The 25,413-nt window shown below is 46.0% G+C and overlaps 1 long non-coding RNA gene across 1 annotated transcript; it reads right to left on the bottom strand.

Moving 5' to 3' along the window:
* LOC119128528 lies at positions 1–21,032 on the bottom strand. Its single transcript, XR_005099039.1, has 3 exons — positions 21,022–21,032; positions 17,812–17,814; positions 1–220 (listed from the first exon to the last, which is right to left on the bottom strand). It is a non-coding gene; the product is annotated as an uncharacterized LOC119128528 (long non-coding RNA).
* Between the last annotated feature and the right edge of the window lie 4,381 nt (positions 21,033–25,413).

The following is a 25,413-nucleotide window of genomic DNA, read 5'->3' as shown; positions in this document are numbered from 1 at the left end:
AAATGGGGACATCTGAATGATCAGAACGCTGAGTGTGACTGTGGCACTGAACCACAGACCATGCAACACCTCCTCATATGCCCCCTGCTGGAACATCCCTGCACAGCATCGGACTTAGCAGAGTTTAATGAGAAGGAACAGAAATGTGTTCAGCTATGGCTGAACCACATCTAGCCAAGCCTTGTAACTAACTGCCTTGTAGACACGATAAGAAGAAGAACTACGGAAATTACTTAATATAGCCACAGTGTTTGAACACTTAAACAGCGACATAGAGACAGACAGCAGTTCAGTCTAACTGCATAGCCTGTCAGCATAGGCAGCCATGTGATTACGCAATCCTCAGAGGAGGCAAGGCAGGAAGTTGCCTCCTCCGAGCGACTCGTCTTCGGTTTTAACATAACTATAAATATATATCAACGATTTTGGTTCAAAATGATACAAAAATACTGAAATTAAAAGGAAAATGATTTTATAATAAAAACAATTGAATTTGTTTTTTCCCCTTTTCATGATGGCAGGGGAGGCATGGTCTCCCTTGCTTCCTCTGACCGCACGTCCCTGGTTGTTAAAACTTTAAAAAAGCTTTCTGTGTACCGTCTTTCTTTGTAAATAACTCGCGTGCACACTTCCGTGTTGCTGCGGTACTACTGCTGCGTCACAGGCAGCGTTTAGAAAGTTATTAAAACTTTAAAAAGGCTTTCTGTGTACTGTCTTTCTTTGTAAATAACTCGTGCGCACGTGCAGCTTATAGTCCCGTGCGGCTTATAAAAGAAAAAAACTAAAATATCCCCGAATTTTAGCTGGTGCGGCTTATAGTCCGGTGCGGCTTATAGTCTGAAAATTACGGTAAATATAAATAGTTATGATAAAATAATAAAATAGATGAATAAATAAACTAGCAAACAAGCAAGCAAAAACACCAAAATAAAAAGAGAGAAACAAACAGAAAAAAAATCATTACAGCAAGGTGTCTGGAGCAGGGGCAGTAGAAAGTCATGAACAGATGTTGATGAGTGATCATATTGATCAGTGATTCCCAACTTTTTTTCATTCACGGCACACTTTTTCATTGGGAAGAAATCTTGAGGCACACTACCAAAAACCAGCTTCTATATGAAAATTACAAAAGACATTGTGAAAGTGCTATATAAATAAAGTCCTATTCCTATATATGTATATGTATGGAGAGAGTCAAATAATTGAATAAAAATATATAAATGAATATATATAGTTTAACTTTTTTTTAAATAAAAGTGTGTAAATGTTTTTTAAAAAGGTTTTAGACGGTGTAAGGAATAAACTATTGAAAGTGATTGTGATTAAAATCCAAAAGAATCAAAATTACTTTGTTTACTGTTTTAGACTAGCTCTATAAATATTGCGACAACAACTTTTAAAGACGCTCTGCTATTCTGGCAGCATCTGAGCAGCCTACGCAGATGATCTAGCAATAGGGATGATCTTGACTGACGTCACGTTCGCTCATAAATATTCAGCGGATGCGAAAGGTCGGACAAACATTGGAATGGTGACATCTGCATGCATCATTTTGGAGAAGGACGACGTCCCAGGAGCAAAATTCCAACACGGTTTCATTGCCAAACATTGTGTGGAACAACTCAAATGTTGCCTGACATGCAGAGGCCTCAAAGTCAGCGGGAAGAAAGCCATTTCGGTCGAAAGGTAAGCTTTATTTTGCAATAGCTCTCTCACTCCATAGAGGTCCTGCTAGGTAACCTCGTGTTGCTGACTTTCCTGAAAATGAATCGACAAACTACGTTGGCTGACATGCAGAGACCTTAAGGTCAGCTGAAAGAAAGCCATTTTAGTCGATAGGAAAGCTTTATTGTGTGATAGCTCTCTCACTCGGGTGAGGTCCTACAAGCTAACCTCGTGTTGCTAACTTTCATGAAAATTAATCAACAAACATAGCGTGGAACAACTTAAACATTGGCTGATATGCAGAGGGGCTCCTCCGGCCGTCATGACTACTTTTTACCGCGGCACCATTGAGAGCGTCCTCTCCAGCTGTATTGCTGTCTGGGGTGGCAGCTGCACTGACTACGACTTGAAGGCCCTGCAGCGCATAGTGAAAACGGCTAGAAAGACTATTGGTGCTTCTCTCCCCTCCTTGAAGGACATTTACACCTCCCATCTCACCCGCAAGGCGACCAAGATTGTGGGTGATGTGAGTCACCCCGCTCACTCTTTGTTTGAACTTCTGCCCTCTGGGAGGCGGTACAGGAGCCTGCGCTCCCGCACCACCAGACTCTCCAACAGCTTCGTACTCCAGGCTGTTAGGATCCTGAACTCGCTCCCCCTTTCGGCGTAGCGTCCTGTTCTTGCTGTCTGCTGTATGCACACTGGCTCGGTTTTGCCCCTCTTATTTATTGGTCTATTATTTATTCATCGCTCATTTTATTTTATTTATTATTTATTGTTTATGGTTTGTGCCTTCTTGTTTTTGTTTTGTGTCGCCTACTTGTATGTCTCGTCACCGTGGGATGGAGGAAACGGAATTTCGGTTTCTTTGTGTGTCTTGACATATGAAGGGATTGACAATAAAGCTGACTTTGACTTGACTTTTGACTTGAGAGACCTTAAAGTCAGCAGAAAGAAAGCCGTTTTAGTCGATGGGTGTTAGGGTTGAAAGATTATTTTGATCGTATGATTATGTTGGAATGTAGACTATAATGATTAACTAAACTTGTCCTGCTCTCACAACGCAGTAAAATAAAGTGGTTGCATTCTCTGCTTGATTGAACAGCTGCAGAGGAAGCAATCAAAGTTGTTCTGTTTCCCCCAACGTCGTAAAACACCCCCTGCTCTGATTTGACCAGAGGCCGGGGATTCACCAAACCTGTCCACTCTCACCCCCACCCTGTTTTCTCTCAATAAATACTCTCTTGCAAGAATCCAAAGTCAGACTTCGTTCGAATGTCGCTGTATGCACAGTCACAAACGTTGAGTGAGCACCACTCTAACAATGGGTAAACCTTATTTTGCCTCTACCCAGCAAAGGCATTTCTCTCGGCTCCTCCTCGGCTTTGGAAAAGATAGGAAGAAAACTCCCCTCATATGATCCCGGTCAGCATATCGCGAGTTGCTCCGGCAAACACCAAAGCAGCGGTGTTTTGTTGTAACAATAATAGGTCCGTTAATGTTATTTCTGATCAAAAATAGCGAGTTGGTCCTTTGCGCTCCTACTGTTTACTACCTGTGCAGCTGGAGTAAATGTCCGACCACGCAGTGGCCGCCACGCATGCGCAGTTCGCTGTTCTAAGAATAGAAACTTTGGGGTAATTGTGACAAGCACGCAGGGGGAAGAAAAAAGAAGACGTGTTGCTGACCCTCCAAACTGAAGTAGACAAAGTAGTATCGTGGAGTTCAGAGGCTAAATTAACCTTGAACGCTTCCAAATGCGAGTCCAGCTTCTTCAGTCTAGATCAGGGGTGCTCAATACGTCGATCGCGATCGACCGGTCGATCGCCAAGCCACTCTTGGTCGATCGCGTGACATTAAAATGTTTTTTGTTTTTTCGCACTTAACGCGTGTACAAACAACGGCGCTAACAACACAACACAAACACGCTAGCTCGCGAGTTCCCTCCAATTGTCAGAACCCTATTTTTTCTCTTAAACTTAAGAAAGGGTATACAAATGAGTGGGGCAGCTGGCCATAGTAAGAAGTATCCCTTTCATAGGGAATGGGAGTAGGTCTTTTTTTCACGATGACATAGTATATATATATATAAAATATTTTTTTTTAGTGGGTAGATCTTTGTGACTTGGTCATTTCAAAAGTAGCTTGCGAGCTGAAAAAGTTTGGGCACCCCTGGTCTAGATAATGCAGACACCAAATGGAAACCCACTATCAACATCAACAGAGCTCCCATTGCCTACAATCCCAACCCCGAATTCCTAGGGATTACCTACGACAGACAACTTACTTTTGACGAACATGTCAACAGCATCTATCGTACAAAGCAGGGGAGAAATAATGTACTCCGCAGCCTCTCTGGCAATAGCTGGGGCTGGCTGAAGGCTGATCTCTGTCAGGTCTACATTGCAACTCAATGCAGTTTAGCTGAATATGGAGCTCCAGCCTATGCCCCCTGTTTGTCAGCCACAAACATCGGCAAACTTGAAAGAACTAACGGCGGTGAGAGTGATCAACAAACATCTAAACTCAACTCCCGTGGAAGTAGTCCGAGCAGAAGCCCAATTACCACCTCTAGCACCCCGCCTTTCCATCCTTTCCCTCCTCAAAGCGGGTGCATGGGCAAACTTCCAACGAACGATGAACGCCACAAGGTTCTTCATACCACAACACGCAAAAGACTTGCAAAACACAACCTTATCCCCCTAACCCTCCCCATTCCTCAGTCACCAGAACAGCGCCAACCACCATGGGAAATACCACCCCCCATCAACGCCATCTATACTGAAACAAGTACAAGTCTTCCCCTCGATATACAACCAACGGCGCCCCAACTAACCCGAGCCAGCTACCCAACCCTCCCGATGTAACGATCTTCACCGATGGCTCGACATCCGAAGGTACCTCCAACGGTGATGCAGGTATGGTGGTGATGAGACACGATGCGGTAATCCACGAGTGGCATGCCCCGACTGGTGCTTGCAGAAGCTCATTCCACTCTGAAAGAGCAGCCTTCCAAGAAGCACTCAAGCAGAGAACGACTTGTAGTGGCTGTAAGTCCCTGGTTCAAGCGGTCGACAACCGTTCTCCCCAGACCCGACGAATCACGACTTGCAAAAGACAGCAGTGTCCACAGTAGCTGGCAAGAGTCTGGCTGACGCGCAGGCGAAACGTGGACAGAACTACCACAACCAACCACCACCAACGCAGATACAGCCATCCGTCTGGCGGTTATACGTCGACATTACCTGCCAACCCTCGACCACCTTCGTCTGAAAGACGTCTTCACAAAGAAGCCGGATGAGAGAACCGAAGCAACCCTATCAAAGGCTGATCTAACGGACCTGATACGCTTCCGCAGTGGTCATCATCCGGCCCTCAGACGTTAGCAGAAGATGGCGAATTGCACTGAAAACGACCAATGCCGCCTGTGCAACAAAGAGGTGGAGTCAGCAGAACACCTGTGGCTAAGATGCCCGGCACTAATGATGGAGCGGCATGTCCATCAATTAGGTGCCTCAATGGATGAGTTGATTCATCTCCCAACCGCAACTCTAGCGCATCTGAGGTCTATCCTTAGGCGCCTGAGGTGAAAAGAAGAAGAGGCTGAGTGGCTATCACAGTCAAGGTGTCTCGACTTGACTGTGTATTTTATGTTGGTGAAAAATGAACAATCTATAAACCATAACCAAACCATAAACAAACCCCATGACAACACTTCATTATCATTCACCTCAGAGAAATGTGACACGCTTTTGTCATTTTTCAACTCTAAAAGAGAAAACATCTACCACCAGCTCGCATCCTCCCCCTCTACTATCCCACAACCTGAACAGACCCATCTCTAATCTCACATTTCTATCAAAACCACTGGAAAGAGCCATCACATCTGAACTCAAGACCCACCTCCTCTCAAATAACCTGTATGAACAATTCCAATCTGGTTTCCGTACACAACACAGCACGAAACGGCCCTACTTAAAGTCACAAACAATCTCCTCCTGTCCTCTGACTCTGGTTCTCTCACCATCCTCCTCCTCCTCCTTGACCTGAGTGCTGCCTTCGACACAGTAAACCACTCCATTCTTAACCGTCTAGAATCCATTGGTATCACCGACACCTTCCTCTCCTGGTTAAAATCCTACCTGTCTGACAGATTTCACTGCATCACCATTGACCAACACAAATCCCACACCACCCCTGTTGCACACGGAGTCCCTCAAGGATCAGTTCTGGGCCCCATTCTCTTCACACTGTACATGCTTCCCATCGGACACATCATCCGCCGCCATGGTCTCAAATTCCACTGTTATGCCGACGATACACAACTCTACATCTCCACCAAAACCATCTCCCCTGCCATTCTCTCCACCCTCACTCGCTGCCTCACAGATATTAAAGACTGGATGACTCAAAACTTTCTCAAACTAAACAGTAACAAAACGGAGATCATCATCTTCGGTCCTAAATCCAGCCTCCCCACCTACCACAACTTCACACTCTGCATTGATGGCCACTCTGTCACTGCCTCCCCCCTAATCAGAAATCTTGGAATTTATATGGACCCCACACTCTCCTTCAAACCACATATCAACCACGTTACCAAAACATCTTTCTTTCACCTACGAAACATTGCACGCCTACGTCCCTTTCTTTCCACCCCTGCAGCAGAGACATTAATTCATGCATTTATCACCTCCAGACTGGATGACTGCAATAGCATCCTGTATGGTCTCCCCTCAACTGTCCTTCAAAAACTGCAATATGTTCAAAACTTTGCTCACCCACTCACCCAGCAGACAGTACACCACCCCTGTCCTCTGTCATCTTCACTGGCTCCCCATAAAACAGCGCATACATTTCAAGATTCTTGTCACCACATACAAGGCCCTAAACATCCTTGCCCCCCCCTACATGTCTGAACTCCTGCATCGCTGTACCCCCACCCGCCGACTCTGCTCTGCTGACGCCAACCTGCTCACCCCCACTACCTCGACCAAATACCGGACCATTGGGGATAGAGCCTTTGCCATTGCTGCCCCCACTCTCTGGAACTCTCTCCCCTTGACCATTCGTAATGCTGACTCTCTGCACTCCTTCAAACACCATCTCAAGGCCCACCTCTTCAACTCTGCATATGACACCTAACTCTTCGTGTGTGTGTGTGTGTGTGTGTGCATGCGTGTGTGGTTGTGTGGGTGTGCGTGTGTGTGTGTGTGTGTGTGTGTGCATGTGTGTGTATGCACGATTAAGTGCGAATTTTCTATGTAAAGCGGCTTTGAGTGTTTAGAAAAGCGCTACATAAAACCGATCTATTATTATTATTATTATTATTATTATTATTATTATTATTATTATTATTATCCAGGTTCTCCGGTTGAACTGGATGGTCTGATTTCAATCAGTCCGCAAATGCACCACAGAGTATTGCTCTTAGCAAAGGCACACAGCAGCACACACATAAACTGAATATGTGCCAATGCAGCACGATCAGACCGACACAACATGAAATCTCAAGATTCTCCGATTAGCCACGCATGCGCGATTAGCAAGTGGCTGGCCAGGCCAACTGACCAGTGGTTTTGCGATCCTGTTTACAATGTGCTCCGAAATTACTATTTGACAATTTCCCACAGCACAGCTGAACATCTCTCACGGCATAACAGTGTGCCGCGGCACAGTGGTTGGGGAACACTGGTATAGATTGTTATTCCAGTCAGAGGGAACTTTGTATTTGAAGGCACTTCTACCAATTCTACATATACTGTTAAAAGCAACATCAAGAGAATGTAGGTATTTCTCTGATATGTTTTGATATATTCTGTCAGCATAATCCATTATTGGTTGCAGCAGTTGAGTGGAGATAGTTTTCCTGACTTACAGAGTGAAACAGTTTATGGAGCGTGAGCGTGTGCTAAGATTGTGATTTACTCTATTAACAACAGATTCAATATGAGGCTAAAATGATAATGTAGTGCCGATCCAAAGACCAATATATTTAAATTGTACACTTTTACAAGGGGGCGGCGACACGGTGGAACACTGGTTCACACGTCCACCTCACAGTTCAGAGGGCGCGGGTTCGATTCCGCCTCCGGCATGTTATCCCCGTGCCTGCGTAGGTTTTCTCCGGGCACTCCGGTTTCCTCCCACCTCCCAAAAACATGCATGCTAGGCTGATTGTGGACTCCAAATTGCCCGTAAGTGTGAGTGTGAGTGCGGATGGTTGTTCGTCTCTGAAGTGACACCGTGAGGACAAGCGGTACAGAAAATGGATAGATGGATGGACTTTTACAAGAGGAAAACCATCATTAAAGCAGTTAGACAATTCAGATGAATGATGTGATAATTTTTTACTAGTTACTAGGTACTAGTTCTACTCGTACTAGTAAACTAGTACCAACCTACCTACCTATCTCTGTGTTAAAATCTCTAAGAATGATTAGTTCATTTAGATGTTCAAATAAGTTAATAGTAGACAATATGCATTTAGTTGATTCAGGATTGACAGGTGGGGTCCTATTATTGCCACCAATAATCAAGTGTTTGTTTTCATGAAGTATGTAGATACGTAGATAGAACCCTAACCATAATGTCTTTTTGACTATTTTCTTAACTGTCATTTTCTTCCCTGAAGACCCTTGCCAGCTGAATAGTCTACACCCTGAGGACTGTAGCTGATCTTAACTGGAGCTCATTTAAGTGGAGTTTGCAGAGCTTTCTATGTCCATGAAAAATAGATTTAAGTAACTTTAAAGCAGCTTTCACAATTACATTTTTATTACCAATGTTGTGTCCTATTTGTCACAAATAGTTTTGCTGAGGTGTTTATCACAGTGATGAAGTGTAGAAAGTGAAGCAACTCGCCAGTTCAAGAACTGTATAGTCTGTGCCTTTTGTCTTGCTATCTGACGAGAACTTTGTTTTGTTCCCTCTGATTGTGCACATAGAGATGAATGTTTTCCGCAAAAAGCTTTGAAATCTCTTATTCAAACAATTTGGTCTCTTCCAAAGAGAGTCGCCGTGCAAAGACAGTGCAAATAGATTTGCTGGCGACCGTTAGTCGCCGTTACGCAGCGGCACGGCGACTAACGGTCGCCAGCAAATGTATTTTGTTGTCTCGATCACTTCCAGGACTGTCTCAGAAAATTAGAATATTGTGATAAAGTTCTTTATTTTCTGTAATGCAATTAAAAAAAACAAAAATGTCATACATTCTGGAGTCATTACAATACAGAAATATTGCAAGCCTTTTATTATTTTAATATTGCTGATTATGGCATACAGCTTAAGAAAACTCAAATATCCTATCTCAAAATATTAGAATATTTCCTCAGACCAAGTAAAAAAAAAAGATTTATAACAGCAAAACAAAATCAAACATTTGAAAATGTCCATTAATGCACTCAGTACTTGGTTGGGAATCATTTTGCACGGATTACTGCAACCAATGCGGCGTGGCATGGAGGCAATCAGCCTGTGGCATTGCTGAGGTGTTATGGATGCCCACGATGATTCAATAGCGGCCATTAGCTCATTTGCATTGTTGGGTCTGGTGTCTTTCAGCTTCTTCTTCACAATACCCCACAAATTCTCTATGGGTTTCAGGTCAGGGGAATTGGCAGGCCAATCGAGGACAGTAATGCCATGGTCAGTACACCATTTACTGGTGGTTTTGGCACTGTGGGCAGGTGCCAGATCATGCTGGAAAATAAAATCATCATCTCCAAAGAGCTTTTCAGCAGACGGAAGCTTGTGGTGCTCTAAAATCTGCATTTACTCTGGACTTGATGAAACACAGTGGACCAACACCAGCAGCAGACATGGCTCCCCAAACCATCGCTGACTGTGGGAACTTCACACTGGATTTCAAGCAACTTGGATTTTGCTCCTCTCCAGCCTTTTCTTCAGACTCTGGCGCCTTGACTTCCAAATAAAATACAAAACTTGCTTTCGTCTGAAAAGAGGACTTTGGACCACTCTGGAACTGTCCAGTGCTTCTTTTCCATAGCCCAAGTCAGACGCTTCTTCCGTTGTCTTGAGTTCAGAAGTGGCTTGACCATGGGAATAAGGCTATTGTAGCCCATTTCCCGGACACGTCTGTGAACAGTGGCTTTTGAACAGTGCAGTCCACTGTCTTTGAAGCTTCCCCAAATTCTGGAAGTGACTCTTCTTCACAATGCGGTTAAGGCTGCGGTCATCTCTCTTGGTTGTGCAGCGTTTCCTGCCACATTTCCCCCTTCCAACAGACTTTTTGTGGATTTGCTTTGAAACTGCACTCTGTGAACAGCTTGCTCTTTGAAAAATTTCTTTTTGTGTCTTACCCTCCTGATGGAGGGTGTCAATGATGGTCCTCTGGACACCAGTAAGATCAGCAGTCTTCCCCATACTTGTGATTTAGTTTACTGAACCAAGCTGAGTGTTTTTCAAGGCTCAGGAAACCCTTGCAGGTGTTTTTCGAGTTAATTAGACGATCCAAGTGATTAGTTGAATACCCTACTACAGGGGTGCCCAAACTTTTTCAGCTCGCGAGCTACTTTTGAAATGTCCAAGTCACACAGATCTACCCACTAAAAAAAAAAAAAAATTATATATATATATATATATTAAAGATTAAGATTAAGATTAAAGTCCCAATGATCGTCACACACACACCTGGGTGTGGTGAAATTTGTCCTCTGCATTTAACCCATCCCCGTGTGATTTTAATCCATCCCCTGGGGGAGAGGGGAGCAGTGAGCAGCAGCGGTGCCGCGCTCGGGAATCAGTTGGTGATCTAACCCCCCAATTCCAACCCTTAATGCTGAGTGCCAAGCAGGGAGGCAATGGGTCCCATTTTTATAGTCTTTGGTATGACCCGGCCGGGGTTTGAACCCACAACCTTCCAGTCTCAGGGCGGACACTCTACCACTAGGCCACTGAGCTGGTCGCCACTGAGCTGGTCACAGTATATATGTATATATACAGTGCCTTGCGAAAGTATTCGGCCCCCTTGAACTTTTCAACATTTCGCCACATTTCAGGCTTCAAACAAAGATATAAAATTGTTATTTTTTGTCAAGAATCAACAACAAGTGGGACACAATCGTGAAGTGGAACGATATTTATTGGATAATTTAAACTTTTTTAACAAATAAAAAACTGAAAAGTGGGGCGTGCAATATTATTTGGCCCCTTTACTTTCAGTGCAGCAAACTCACTCCAGAAGTTCAGTGAGGATCTTTGAACGATCCAATGTTGTCCTAAATGACTGATGATGATAAATAGAATGCTCCTGTGTGTAATCAAGTCTCCATATAAATGCACCTGCTCTTTGATAGTCTCAGGGTTCTGTTTAAAGCGCAGAGAGAACCATGAAGACAAAGGAACACACCAGGCAGGTCCGAGATACGGTTGTGGAAAAGTTTAAAGCCGGATTTGGATACAAAAAGATTTCCCAAGCTTTAAACATCTCAAGGAGCACTGTGCAAGCAATTATATTGAAATGGAAGGAGTATCAGACCAGAGTCTGTCCATAGGACAACAATCAGTCGTGCACTGCACAAATCTGGCCTTTATGGAAGAGTGGCAAGAAGAAAGCCATTTCTCAAAGATATCCATAAAAAGTCTCGTTTAAGGTTTGCCACAAGCCACCTGGGAGACACACCAAACAAAAGAAGGTGCTCTGGTCAGATGAATCCAAAATCGAACTTTTTGGCCACAATGCAAAACGATATGTTTGGCGGAAAAGCAACACAGGTCATCACCCGGAACACACCATCCCCACTGTCAAACATGGTGGTGGCAGCATCATGGTTTGGGCCTGCTTTTCTTCAGCAGGGACAGGGAAGATGGCTAAAATTGATGGGAAGATGGATGGAGCCAAATACAGGACCATTCTGGAAGAAAACCTGTTGGAGTCTGCAAAAGACCTGAGACTGGGACGGAGATTTAGCTTCCAACAGGACAATGATCCAAAACATAAAGCCAAATCTACAATGGAATGGTTCACAAATAGACGTATCCAGGTGTTAGAATGGCCAAGTCAAAGTCCAGACCTGAATCCAATCGAGAATCTGTGGAAAGAGCTGAAGACTGCTGTTCACAAACGCTCTCCATCCAACCTCACTGAGCTCGAGCTGTTTTGCAAGGAAGAATGGGCAAGAATTCCAGTCTCTCGATGTGCAAAACTGATAGAGACATACCCCAAGCGACTTGCAGCTGTAATTGCAGCAAAAGGTGGCGCTACAAAGTATTAGCGCAAGGGGCCGAATAATATTGCACGCCCCACTTTTCAGTTTTTTATTTGTTAAAAAAGTTTAAATTATCCAATAAATTTTGTTCCACTTCACGACTGTGTCCCACTTGTTGTTGATTCTTGACAAAAAATTAAACTTTTATATCTTTATGTTTGAAGCCTGAAATGTCGCGAAATGTTGAAAGGTTCAAGGGGGCCGAATACTTTCGCAAGGCGCTGTATATATATATATATATATATATATAGTATATGTCATCGTGAAAATGACCAAGTCACAAAGATCTACCGACTAAAAAAAATTATAATTTTGCCGATGTTTGTGGCTGACAAACAGGGGGCATAGGCTGGAGCTCCATATTCAGCTAAACTGCATTGAGTTGCAATGTAGACCTGACAGAGATCAGCCTTCAGCCAGCCCCAGCTATTGCCAGAGAGGCTGCGGAGTACATTATTTCTCCCCTGCTTTGTACGATAGATGCTGTTGACATGTTCGTCAAAAGTAAGTTGTCTGTCGTAGGTAATCCCTAGGAATTCGGGGTTGGGATTGTAGGCAATGGGAGCTCTGTTGATGTTGATGTCATGCCTCGTCCCCTGTTTTGCTGTCTGTATGGGTTGTAGTCGTTTCTGTGTGTCTGTGTGCTCGCCCCTCCCTTCCTGTGCCCATGATCAGTGTGATCATGCTCACCTGCCTCTTGTTAACTGTCGCGTATTTATGTTCGGTTTGGGTACCACTCGATGTCGGAGCATTGTGTGGACAATGCTTGTGTCACCGTCACGAGAGTCTGTCTTTGAGTTCCTGCAATAAACCCTGGTCCAAGCTGCATTTGGTCGTCCTGCTCCATTTCTACACTCCGTTCGTGACAGAATGCTCCGACCACCACAGCGACCAGCGCTTGGACCTCTCTCCACCATCAGCTCCCACTGCGACGTCCGATCCGCGTCCATCGTCCGAGCAGGTTCCAGCGCGATCGGCTCCGCTGTCGTCATCGGACTTCGCTGCCGCGACGCCGGACACGCGGCCGCCATCGGAGTGCCTCCCGGCGCCATCGGCTGCGAGAGTCATCGGACTTCGCTGCCGCGACGCCGGACACGCGGCCGCCATCGGAGTGCCTCCCGGCGCCATCGGCTGCGAGAGTCATCGGACTTCGCTGCCGCGACGCCGGACACGCGGCCGCCATCGGAGTCCTCCCGGCGCCATCGGCTGCGAGAGTCATTGGACTTCGCTGCCACAACGCCGGACCCGCGGCCGCCATCGGAGTGCCTCCCGGCGTCATCAGACTCGCGGTCGCCATCGGGCTCCACCCCAGCGTCGCAGGCCCCTTTGACGTCGCCCGTCTTCAGGCCAGCTGCACCGGACCCGCGATCGTCCCACTGCTGCGGCGCGTGGTGGCTCTTGCTGCTGCCACAGCTCCGCCTTACGAATGCCGCTGATCGCGGTCCGGACTTTCGAGTGCCGCTGATTGCGGCAAGGACTTTTTTTTGCCGCCCGAGTGCGGGTTTTGCGTGAGTTGCCGCCCGAGTGCGGTTCGGTTCCCCTCGTCGCCGCCCGAGTGCGGTTCTGTTTCCCCGAGTTTCCGCCGATTGCGGTTCTGTTTCCCCGAGTTTCCGCCGATTGCGGTTCTGTTTCCGACGATTGCGGTTCTGTTTCCCCGAGTTTCCGCCGACTGCGGTTCTGTATCCCCGAGTTTCCGCCGACTGCGGTTCTGTATCCCCGAGTTTCCGCCGACTGCAGTTCTCTATCCCCGAGTTTCCGCCGACTGCGGTTCTGTTTCCGCCGACTGCGGTTCTGTATCCCCGAGTTTCCGCCGACTGCGGTTCTGTATCCCCGAGTTTCCGCCGACTGCGGTTCTGTATCCCCGAGTGTTCTGTATCCCCGAGTTTCCGCCGACTGCGGTTCTGTATCCCCGAGTTTCCGCCGACTGCGGTTCTGTATCCCCGAGTTTCCGCCGACTGCAGTTCTGTATCCCCGAGTTTCCGCCGACTGCGGTTCTGTATCCCCGAGTTTCCGCCGACTGCGGTTCTGTATCCCCGAGTTTCCGCCGACTGCGGTTCTGTATCCCCGAGTTTCCGCCGACTGCGGTTCTGTATCCCCGAGTTTCCGCCGACTGCGGTTCTGTATCCCCGAGTTTCCGCCGACTGCGGTTCTGTATCCCCGAGGCTCCGCCGACTGCGGTTCTGTATCCCCGAGTCGCCGCCGACTGCGGTTCTGTATCCCCGAGTCGCCGCCGACTGCGGTTCTGTATCCCCGAGTCGCCGCCCGACTGCGGTTCTGTATCCCCGAGTCGCCGCCCGACTGCGGTTCTGTATCCCCGAGTCGCCGCCCGACTGCGGTTCTGTATCCCCGAGTCGCCGCCCGACTGCGGTTCTGTGCCCCGTGTCGCCGCCCGAGTGCGGTTCTGTGCCCCAAGTCGCCGCCGAGCGCGGTTCGGGCTATTTCAGAGACCAGTAGGGTCGTCTGGACTCGTGCGCTGCCCCCCCCGGCCCCCCCGCGTGCCGCCGTGGGGGGTTGGGTTTTTGGGACGTCGGGAGCCGTCCCTTGTGGGGGGGGTTCTGTCATGCTTCGTCCCCTGTTTTGCTGTCTGTATGGGTTGTAGTCGTTTCTGTGTGTCTGTGTGCTCGCCCCTCCCTTCCTGTGCCCATGATCAGTGTGATCATGCTCACCTGCCTCTTGTTAACTGTCGCGTATTTATGTTCGGTTTGGGTACCACTCGATGTGCATTGTGTGGACAATGCTTGTGTCACCGTCACGAGAGTCTGTCTTTTGAGTTCCTGCAATAAACCCTGGTCCAAGCTGCATTTGGTCGTCCTGCTCCATTTCTACACTCCGTTCGTGACAGTTGATAGTGGGTTTCCATTTGGTGTCTGCATTATCTAGACCAGGGGTGCCCAAACTCTTTCAGCTCGCAAGCTACTTTTGAAATGACCAAGTCACAAAGATCTACCCACTAAAAAAAAATGTTTTTATATATATATATATATATATATATATATATATGTATATGTATATATATATATATATATATACGTATATGTCATCGTGAAAAAAAAGTCCTACTCCCATTCCCTATGAAAGGGATACTTCTTACTATGGCCAGCTGCCCCACTCATTTTTATACCCTTTCTTAAGTTTAAGAGAAAAAACAGGGTTCTGACAATTGGAGGGAACTCGCGAGCTAGCGTGTTTGTGTTGTGTTGTTAGCGCCGTTGTTTGTACATGCGTCAAGTGCGAAAAAAAAAGAAAAAACATTTTAAAAACACGCGATCGACCAATAGTGGCTTGGCGATCGACCGGTCGATCGCGATCGACGTATTGAGCACCCCTGCCCTACTAGTATACTTTTTCAGGATATTCTAATATTTTGAAATAGGATATTTCGAGAGATCAACAGGCGGATCGGTGCCGCGTCGGCAGTAATGCGGACTCTGTACCGGTCTGTCGTGGTAAAGAGAGAGCTGAGCCAAAAGGCAAAGCTCTCAATTTACCGGTCGATCTACGCTTCTACCCTCACCTATGGTCACGAACTATGGGTCGTGACCGAAAGAACGATAAGGTGAGAAGCTCGGTCATCCGGGAGAGGCTCGGAGTAGAGCCGGTGCTCCTCCACGTTGAGAGGAGCCAGATGAGGTGGCTTGGGCATCTCATCAGGATGCCTCCTGGACGCCTCCCTGGGAAGGTGTTCTGAGTATGTCCCACCGGTAGGAGACCCCGTGGACGTCCCAGGACGCGCTGGAGAGACTATGTCTCTCGGCTGGCCTGGGAACGCCTTAGGATCCCCCGGGATGAGCTGGAAGAAGTGGCTGGGGAGAGGGAAGTCTGGGAGTCCCTCCTAAAGCTGCTGCCCCCGCGACCCGACCCTTGATAAGCAGAAGAAAATGGATGGATGGATGGATGGATGGATGGATGGATGGATGGATGGATGGATGGATGGATGGATGGATGGATGGATGGACGGACGGACGGTTTTTAGAGCAATTTTATCATACAGTTATTCATGATTTTGGGGTTTCTATTGTTCAGTAGTTCTGCTTTCAATGAATTTCACAATTTAATCTGCAATTATTGTATCCATTCATCATTTATAAAGATCTGGCACATGCAATTGAAATATATCCTGTTTTACATACAAGTACATTTCTAATGGGCAATACTTAACATTATTGTGACTCCCTGCGTCAAATATTGTGAATGGCTTAACAAAATTCCCCATGATCAGTCAATGCGATTTCTAAATTGGATCCAGACTTAAGAGTCACTTGTAATGGAATGTATTATTGCTTATTACTTGAAGCACTGAAGTGGTGGCACAATTGGATTTCCAGGAAACACAGTGGGGCTGTATATCAAGTAGTGTATGAAAGGAGGGACAACAGGGTCGCATTCGCCAGTACAGTATAGGTGTTCATCACTCTGATCGCAAAGCATGATACAGCATATAAAATGAAGTACTTGCCGACACATAAATTCATATTATATGCCTGGCCAGAATTTGATACATGTATGCTTGTATGGGACAAAGGGCTGGGACAAGAGACTATAAGGTTGGTTCTCAGAAGGTATGGCCAGGTGGGTTACATGATCGCCTGAACACCAGGTCATAATGATATCTGCTTTAAATCAATCCTTCCTGTTGTATGCCCCAAATTAAATATAGTTCACTCACCTCTTTGTTTGCAAGAGATTGTTGAATGCCGTGGTCTATTCCATTGTGTGATTGGTACCTGCAGTGGTGCAGCTAGGATTTATTTTTTCTGAGAGAGAACCTGAGCCTCCTTCATGAGCCATCACTTAATGCGTGTCCCAATGATCCTTGCAGCTAAGTTGTCTGGAGCTTAATGCCCATCCATTGCAAACAAGCTCCGGTGGCCCAAAAAATCGATTTCAGACAGACCAAACTGAAACTTCACTGGGTCCTGCCCTCTCAACTTCGGAACCTGCCATGAATGGTGGCCCTGCACCCCTGAGATATGTCTCCTCTGGGAGTGCAGTGCTGCTGTAGACATGTAGCTGAAAGCCAACCACCTGCAATTCCCGTACTTGCCAGTAAGGAAAGTGCACACTTTGTGCTCCATGAGGTGAGCCCATGGAAAAAAACACTTGTGAGGACTTTGCAGAGCAGTGGCTCACCCCATCAAAGATGTAATTTGGACTATCAGAAAATTGTTGGTAAGGAGGCACAGACAGATCCCCCTGTGGCTGTGCTCCAAATGGCTGCAGCTACCCTCACAGCTGCATGTGGCTGTGCCCTTGGCACAGTGAACAGCACCAAGAAGAATCGTCTGTGTCTGTCCGGAGTGGTGAACCAGAGCTACACAGAAAATGTCATGACAAAATTAAATTATTTTTTAGAACAAGAAGTTCGGATTCTGAGCTTGCCATCTTTTGTCAGTACAGTATATGTGTAATTTACTTTCTAAAATCTGTTCTACCAATGAATTGTCGTTAAATTGGCCATTGTTCCACTGACCTTAGCTCACTGTGAAGGAGCATGGGCCCAGCGATTATTTTCTTCCAATCATTTGAAAGGTCATGCTTGCAGGTTTCTGGGCATGGTTTGACCATGTTCACCTCTCGATTTGTGTGTGCTCTGTTTCTTGTCATTGAAAGTCAGAGAAGAGAGAAAAAAAAGAAGAGAGTTGTAACATTGATATGTCCTGGAGGTGTTGTCCTTATATCTGGTGATCACCTTACAGAATCAGAAGTCGTAGATATGCACTCATTTAAGAAGTCGTCTTCAAATGTAGACACGGTAAAACTGTGAACTATCTCAGTTTTCTTGCTCGTCAGCCTCCCACAGGTCACCTCATCTTACTTGCCCACTCAATTTGGGATACACAGGCAGCTGGCAAGAATAAGAAATCTTGGTGTCAGCTGCTGTGGCATTTATTATTAAAAAAAAAAACATTGTGCCCACATTCTGTCATTCTGTCTCATTAAGTGTGCGCATTACCCGAGCTTTAAAAGCTGACAACTTGGGTAACCCAAATTAGAATTGTTTCCTCAATGGGTTTCTTGTAAGTGCACAAAATGGTGTCGTAGTGTGCTTACCGTAATTTTCGGACTATAAGTCGCGGTTTTTTTCATAGTTTGGGTGGGGGGGCGACTTATACTCAGGAGCGACTTATATATGGTTTTTTTCACAAATTTTTACTTGATCATTAACACATCACTTACTTACAAGTATAGTTGACCACTTCACATGTTATTTTTAGTATAGTTGATCACTTCACATGCTTTGATATCTTTATCTTGAACATATTCAAAACATGAAAAATAGAGAGAAAAAATCAAATAAAGTAATTAACACTAAAGCGCCATATCTTCTGGACATGTCCTCTGTCACCAGGATGACATGAAGGACGAGAAATTTGATGGATGGATTTAATGATTTGGAGTGACACAAATGGTTTGATAATATTGTTGTTTATGTGATAGTTATTTAAAATATAGTTTATATATCGTTGTATGGGCCTGTGGAATAATTTGAACTGCGGCGCGGCACACGGCATTGTTGACAAAGGACGATCGATAAAAGACGAGAAATTTGATCGATGGATTTAATGATTTGGAGTGACACAAATGGTTTAATAATATTGTTGTTTATGTGATAGTTATTTAAAATATAGTTTATATATCGTTGTATGGGCCTGTGGAATAATTTGAACTGCGGCGCGGCACACGGCATTGTTGACAAAGGACGATCGATGGATTTAATGAATTGGAGTGACACAGATGGTTTTATAAACGTGTTATTTATGTAATAGTTTTTTTTAAATAACTGAATGTTACGTCAGGCCCGTTCTCAGCTCCTCGTTTGTGTTTGTCACGTTAGCATACCGTATCATTTAGCCTGTTGTTGCTCGTTCATGTCTGTTCTTGGTGTTGGATTTTGTCGAATAAATTGCCCCCCAAAATGCGACTTATACTCCGGAGCAACTTATATATGTTTTTTTTTCACATTTTTGGGCATTTTATGGCTGGTGCGACTTATACTCCTGAGCGACTTATAGTCCGAAAATTACGGTATATAAAAATGTCATTTTTCTAGCAAGGCAGCTTATTAGGAAGCCAAAGGGGTCCTTTGTCATGGTAGTTTACGTATATCAAGCATGTTCGCCGTTCGTCACCGTGAATGCTCCCCCTCCTACATTGAAGTCTGTTGACATTTATATTAAAAGAGAACCAATACGCAGATGACAATATCAGACGGACCAAGTCATTTTGACACTATGTGAATTGGATGGAAGAGAGATTGAAGCAGGAATTTATTCTACTACTGTGCCCAGCAAAGCTCTTTGACTTGAGTTTTCCCAGGTATGTCTAATGTTTTAATGACATTTCTCCAATACAAGGTGTTGTGTGACAAAGTTTCAAAGTGAATATCCATCCATCCATCCATTTTCTGAACCGCTTAGTCCCCACGGGGGTCGCGGGAGTGCTGGAGCCTATCCCAGCCGTCATCGGGCAGTAGGCGGGGGACACCCTGAACCGGTCGCCAGCCAATCGCAGGGCACACAGAGACAAGCAACCATTTGCACCCGCACTCACACCCAGGGACAATTTGGAGTCTTCAATCGGCCCACCAAGCATGTTTTTGGGATGTGGGAGGAAACCGGAGTGCCCGGAGAAAACCCACGCGGGCCCGGGGAGAACATGCAAACTCCACACAGGGAGGGCCGGAGGTGGAATCGAACCCGCACCCTGCTTTTGCCCGCATACAGACAAATGGTGAAAGCATCCAGGCCGGTGCGCAAGCGGGTTAGAGTGTGGCCTGAGGGTGCCTCTGATGTGCTTCGAGACTGCTTTGGCCCTACTGACTGGGAAATGTTTAAGCAGGCAGCCACTTGCGATGATCGGACGGATATAGAGGAGTATACTGACTCTGTTTCCTCTTACGTCGCGAAGTGCATTGATGATGTGACCCACTCGAAATACATCGTCACTCGGGCTAACTGGAAGCCGTGGCTGACTGGGCCTGTCCTCAGGCTGCTGAGGGCCAGGGACAAAGCCTTCAGAGCGGGGGATGAGGCTGGCTTGAGGACAGCGAGGGCCGACTTGTCCCGGGGCATCAAGGAGGCGAAAAGGGCGTTCTCTTGCAGGATTACCGCCCACTTCAAGGACAGCAAGGACGCACGGAGCCTTTGGCAGGGCATTCAGACCATCACGGACTACAAGCCCGCGCCGCAGAGCTGTGAGGGCGACGTCCGTCTGCTCAACGATCTCAATCGCTTCTTTGCTCGCTTCGACGCTCAGAACAGCACTTGCCCGCTGAAGGCCCCTCCTCCTCCACAAGAGCAGCCCCTGTGCCTCTCTGCTGATAGCGTGAGGAGGGCGCTTGCCGCTATCAACACTCGTAAGGCGGCGGGCCCTGACAACATCCCGGGTCGAGCGCTGAAGGACTGCGCTGGGGAGCTGACGGGTGTCTTCACGGACATCTTCAACATTTCCCTGCAGCAAGCCGTCGTCCCTTCGTGTTTCAAGGCTGCCACCATCGTACCTGTGCCGAAGAAACCTGCCCCGTCCTGCTTCAATGACTACCGCCCCGTGGCACTGACGCCCATCATCATGAAGTGCTTTGAGCGGCTTGTCATGGAGCACATCAGATCCATTTACCCCCCACCATAGACCCCTTCCAGTTTGCGTACCGAGCCAAACGGTCCTCTGAGGATGCCATCTGCTCGGCCCTCCACTCGGCCCTCACCCACCTGGAGAGTAGGGACTCGTATGTGAGATTGCTGTTTGTGGACTTCAGTTCTGCCTTCAACACCATTGTGCCACAAAGACTCATCTGCAAACTCGCCAAGCTGGGCCTCAGTACCTACCTCTGCAACTGGCTCCTAGACTTCCTCAGTCAGAGACCTCAGGTGGTACGTGTTGGCGACAAAATCTCCGCCAGCATCACGCTGAGCACGGGGGCCCCCAAGGCTGCGTGCTCAGTCCGCTGCTCTTCCCCCTGCTGACGCATGACTGCGCTGTAACCTACAGCGCCAACCGCATGGTGAAGTTTGCTGACGACACGACTCTGGTGGGTCTCATCACCAAGGGCGACGAGACTCAATACAGGTTGGAGGTTGACCTTCTGACCACGTGGTGCAGGGACAACAACCTCCTGCTGAACGTCGACAAGACCAAGGAGATTGTTGTTGACTTCCGGAAGGGTCACACCGAACACCTGCCGCTGACCATCGACGGTGCTGTGGTGGAGAGAGTGAGCAGCGCCAGGTTCCTGGGGGTGCACATCAGTGAGGATCTCTCCTGGTCCACCAACACCGCATCACTGGCAAAGAAGGCCCAGCGTTGCCTGTACTTCCTGCGGAAACTCAGGCGGGCGAGCGCTCCTCCGGCCGTCATGATTACATTTTACCGTGGCACCATTGAGAGCGTCCTCTCCAGCTGTATTGCTGTTTGGGGTGGTAGCTGCACTGACTACAACTTGAAGGCCCTGCAGCGCATAGTGAACACGGCTGGTAAGATTATTGGTGCTTCACTCCCCTCCTTGAAGGACATTTACACCTCCCATCTCACCCGCAAGGCGACCACGATTGTGAGTGATGTGAGTCACCCCGCTCACTCTTTGTTCGATCTTCTGCCCTCTGGGAAGAGGTACAGGAGCCTGCGCTCCCGCACCACCAGACTCACCAACAGCTTCATACTCCAGGCTGTTAGGATCCTGAACTCTCTCCCCATTTCTGCGTAGCGTCCTGTACTTTTGCGCTATGCTTACTGTCTGCTGTATGCACCCTTGCTCCGTTTTGCTCCTCTTATTTATTGTGTTATTTGTTTATTTATTATTTATTCATCACTCTTTTTATTTATTGTTTGTGCCTTCTTGTTTTTATTTTGTCGTTTGCTTGTATGTCTGTCGTGTACTATGTCTCGTCACCGTGGGATAGTGGAAACGTAATTTCGGTTTCTTTGTGTGTCTTGGCATGTGAAGAGATTGACAATAAAGCTGACTTTGACTTGACTTTGACTTTAACTGTGAGGCGGACATGCTACCCAGCGCGCCACCGAGCCGCCCAAAGTGAATATCGCTCTTTTTAATTCATCATTTCCTTTTTTTACAGTATCACTGCCATTATCACGTATCCATGTGATACTTTCTGAAGTGAAAGTCATATCTTTCTGGGTTTTTTTTTAATCCCACAGGGGATGTGCAATATATTTACATGATGAGGCCGCCAGAATGAAAGCTATTCTCACCTGATTATGAAATTAGAAGTATTTGTGCATTTCCGGTGCAGCACTCCTTATCACTTAAACGTTGTCAGTGAGGACTTTGAATCAAATTTTCTTATTCTGTTTCTCTTGCCCATTTGTGTCTAATTATTGTCTTCCCTTTATCTCATTGTTTCTCTCTAGGTCTCTGTCAGATTAAGGAGGAATTCTGCAGGATCACACTACAACAACTGCAGCCCACATTCAGCAAATTGGATTAATACACACCCTCGCTGTTGAGTCTGTACAGGAGGAAGGGTGGAGCCCTTGGGAAGAAACCTGATATGATACTTGACATGTTAAATGAGGCATGTGCTACAGTATTGTAGTAGTATTTAGTTTTATGTTGTTGCTTTCTGGTGTTTGTAGGGTTAAGGTTAGGATTAGGGTGACCCCACACCCGATAAGTGGAAGTAAATGATGAATGGAATAACAGGTCATGGCCCACAAAGAAGTGGTTTTATGAGCGTCAATGGTGTGTGGTTCACTCGGCTGATTTCAGTGCAAACTGCCTTGGTTTATTTCATACTCATCAATTGATAATTTTTTATGATGAGCATGTTTGCCTCACACTTGTGATATTGCCGTTCAAATATTGGCTCCAGTCACACACAGACACAAACAATGAATGATCGAGGTCTCCAAATATTCACTTCACGCTGTGATCATTCACCGGTTGAGGTCTGCTTGCAGTTCCTTATAAATGTATTTAAAGTGGTTCAATCTTTTACATGGATTTCAACATGTCAATTCCTGCTTGTTCAGTGTCAGACAGGGTGCACCTCTTTTTTAAAGGGAATGAGAGGAGTCGGTTCCGTTGGATGGAAGCAGGCCGGCTGTGTTCACGCCCACAAGGGCGCTAATGGCCCTTTCTCAATGTACCCGTCTACAATATTATCAAAAGAAAGACTGTAGTGACTATGTGATGAGGTTAAGCTTCATGCAGGCATTGAGGCTTCCAAGGACTGCTTACATGCATACGCGGGGCCAAATCTGGTCAATACGGCATGCACAGATGCTGGAGTATGTGACAAGAAGCGGGTTGAACTTTGTTCATTTCTGTGCCCTTGTGGTTGCTTGCCAGCGCTGTTTGCTGTCGTGCAAGTATCTTCAAACCTTCATTCAGTACAATTGTGTCCTTGTTGAGAAGACGCTTTTATTCGTTGGATTATTTTATCTTTATCAGAAAACTCATGACAAAGTTCATTGGCCACATCGAGCATGAATGTTTTGGCATTAATTACAATCTGTGAATGGCTTTCCATTCATAAGCATTGCTAAATAAAGGACCAGCAAGGCTACCCGAATTGAAGTCACCTTGCTGAGTCCATACGCCTAGTTGCTGCTGAACGACCCTTGTGAGCTACCACATTGTCCAATAAAAATAGTGTTTCGGTATGCGAAATTGTGAACCCAGAAAATAACGTGTTGAGGCCGAAAATAGATAGTTGAGTGGATTCAAATGCAAAATAATGTTTAATATTTTAAATGTTAGTTATAATACAGATTTTTGTAAAGTTTTACTAAAAATATCAGCGGAATTATTAGTTATTTATAGTGTTAAGAAATGTCAGGTTAGCTTTGTCTGCGCGCCAGATGCCGTCGTCAAAATAGCCACGTGTATGCCTGACCCCTGCTTTATGCCAATAACATCTCAAACCATACTCAATAATAATGTATGATTGCTGTGCCACCTATCAAAAGAAAATAATATTTTTAGAACCACATTCTTTTCTCTCAAAATCTAACATTAGTCACAAAGGGTGTCATTATGTTGTCATTTTAAATTCATCAAAATGGCAATCATCTAATGGTTTGTATGACAGACACTTGTGTGTTTAATTTAATTTAATGACAGGGGTTCTTGGTGTCATAGAGGGATTGTTCTTCAGGCACTACTAAAAATATCCAAGCCTGTTGTTAAGTGAATATTTGAAAAACAGACTTCCATTGTATTTTAGGTTGTGTTAAGCTGCCCAGAAGTGATTCTTATTTAGAGTGACACTACCTTCAGAGTCACTCAGTACGATGGCTGTACTCTGCGTCCACAAAAATACACCTGCACTGTTTAAGGTTGACATGCAGCAGGGATGAGCAGCTTAATTGCTGGAGGGGACCACCATTTTTCATCCGTGCTACTGGAGGGCCACATAGGAACATGCGTTTCAGAACCAGAAATGCTATTTTTAAACTATGCAAAATAAGTACCGTAATTTTCGGACTATAAGTCGCTCCGGAGTATAAGTCGCACCAGCCATAAAATGCCCAAAAATGTGAAAAAAAACATATATAAGTCGCTCCGGAGTATAAGTCGCATTTTGGGGGGCAATTTATTCGACAAAATCCAACACCAAGAACAGACATGAACGAGCAAAAACAGGCTAAACGATACGGTATGCTAACGTGACAAACACAAACGAGGAGCTGAGAAAGGGCCTGACGTAACATTGTTATTTTAAAAAAAACGATTACATAAATAACACGTTTATGAAACCATCTGAGGCGGCTCGGTGGCGCACTAGGTAGCACGTCCGCCTCACAGTTAGGAGGGTGCGGGTTCGATTCCACCTCCGGCTCTCCCTGTGTGGAGTTTGCATGTTCTCCCCGGGCCCGCGTGGGTTTTCTCCGGGCACTCCGGTTTCCTCCCACATCCCAAAAACATGCTTGGTAGGCCGATTGAGCACTCCAAATTGTCCCTAGGTGTGAGTGCGAGTGCGTATGGTTGTTTGTCTCTGTGTGCCCTGCGATTGGCTGGCAACCGGTTCAGGGTGTCCCCCGCCTACTGCCCGATGACGGCTGGGATAGGCTCCAGCACGCCCGCGACCCCCGTGGGGACTAAGCGGTACAGAAAATGGATGGATGGATAAAACCATCTGTGTCACTCCAATTCATTAAATCCATCGATCGTCCTTTGTCAACAATGCCGTGTGCCACGCCGCAGTTCAAATTATTCCACAGGCCCATACAACGATATATAAACTATATTTTAAATAACTATCATATAAACAACAATATTATCAAACCATTTGTGTCACTCCAAATCATTAAATCCATCGATCAAATTTCTCGTCCTTTATGTCATCCTGGTGACAGAGGACATGTCCAGAGGATATGGCGCTTTAAAGTGTTAATTACTTTATTTGATTTTTTCTCTCTATTTTTCATGTTTTGAATATGTTCAAGATAAAGATATCAAAGCATGTGAAGTGATCAATTATACTAAAAATAACATGTGAAGTTGTCAACTATACTTGTAAGTAAGTGATGTGTTAATGATCAAGTAAAAATTTGTGGAAAA

This window comes from Syngnathus acus, chromosome 10, assembly GCF_901709675.1.
Source record: "Syngnathus acus chromosome 10, fSynAcu1.2, whole genome shotgun sequence".
Taxonomy (NCBI): Eukaryota; Metazoa; Chordata; class Actinopteri; order Syngnathiformes; family Syngnathidae; genus Syngnathus; species Syngnathus acus.
This window is presented reverse-complemented; position numbering and strand designations above follow the sequence as displayed.